This window comes from Mandrillus leucophaeus, unplaced genomic scaffold (genome assembly GCF_000951045.1).
Source record: "Mandrillus leucophaeus isolate KB7577 unplaced genomic scaffold, Mleu.le_1.0 Scaffold216, whole genome shotgun sequence".
Taxonomy (NCBI): Eukaryota; Metazoa; Chordata; class Mammalia; order Primates; family Cercopithecidae; genus Mandrillus; species Mandrillus leucophaeus.
In genome coordinates, this window is record NW_012102210.1 from 2,551,440 (window position 1) to 2,552,836 (window position 1,397).

Sequence of the window (1,397 nt, forward strand, 5' to 3'; positions counted from 1 at the left end):
AGATGAAAGGAGACTTAAAAGACAAAATGCACAGTGTAGACTTTGGATGCTGAGTCAAACAAACCAATGTAAAAAGGGCTTTTTGGAACAATCAGGCTGGCAATGGGGCTACTCATCCACTTTTAAACATGCATAAGGAATTAGGTAACATTAAGAAATTAACATAAAAATAAAGTGAAAGGTCCTTAATCTCTAAGAAATACAACTTGATCCATGAATATATCTGAAATTTGCTTTAAATGCTCTAGTAAAACAAAGAATGCCTGTGAGGAGGGAAGGCAGAATGTAGAAACATTATTGGCAAAATGTTGTTAAACTGTTGAAGCTGGATGTTGGGAATGTAGAAGTTCATTATGCTGTTCTCTCTACTTTGAGGTAAATTTATAAAATTTTCCATAAGATTTTTTTTTTTAAAGATAATCAGAAAGAAAAGTTGCATCATCCACAAAGAAGCAACTATTGAACTGACTTTCTCAACAGCAAGAGCAGAAACCAGAAGATAATAGAATAGGCCAGGCACGGTGGCTCACATCTGTAATCCCAGAACTTTGGGAGGCTGAGGCAGGCAAATCACCTGAGGTTGGGAGCTTGAGACTAACCTGGCCAATACGGCGAAACACTGTCTCTACTAAAAATACAAAAATTAGTCCGGTGTGGTGGTGCATCCCTGTACAATCCCAGCTATTTGGGAGGCTGAGGCACAAGAATTGCTTGAACCCGGGAGGCAGAGGTTGCAATGAGCTGAGATCGCACCATCGTACTCCAGCCTGGGCAAGAGAGTGAGACTCTGTCTCAGAAACAAAACAAAAACAAAAAGCAAAACAAAAAACAAAAACAGAAGACAACAGAATAATACAGGACTAAGAAAAAGGGCTAAGTCAAAGGACTAAGAGAAAATAACTGTCATGCTAGAACCATATATTCAGCAAAACCAACTGTGAAGAATAAGGTGAATTAAGGACATATCCAGATAAACAGAAACTGATTTAGCACCAATAAACCTGTCCTAAAGAACTGCCAAGGAATATTCTTCAGGAAGAAGGAAAATGATCCTATAAGGAATGTCAGAGATTCAAGAAGGAATGGTGAGCAAATCAACTGTAAACATGTAGGTAAACAAATGTTGCCTGTATTGAGTAATTATGGTATCTTTTGATCTTTGTGTTTTTTAATCACTTGTTACTGGTATGTAGGAGATCTGTTGATTTGTATATGTTAATCTTGTATGTAGTCACTTAATTATCTTGTTAGTTATAATAGTTTTTCTGTTAACTCTCTTTTCTAGGTAACTAATACAGTAACAGCATCTGCAAATAATGATATTTTTAGTTGCATTTTGGTCAAGTAGTTAATAAAGGAAAGTTTCCAGTGGGTGAATTCCAGTTAATAATTCCAAA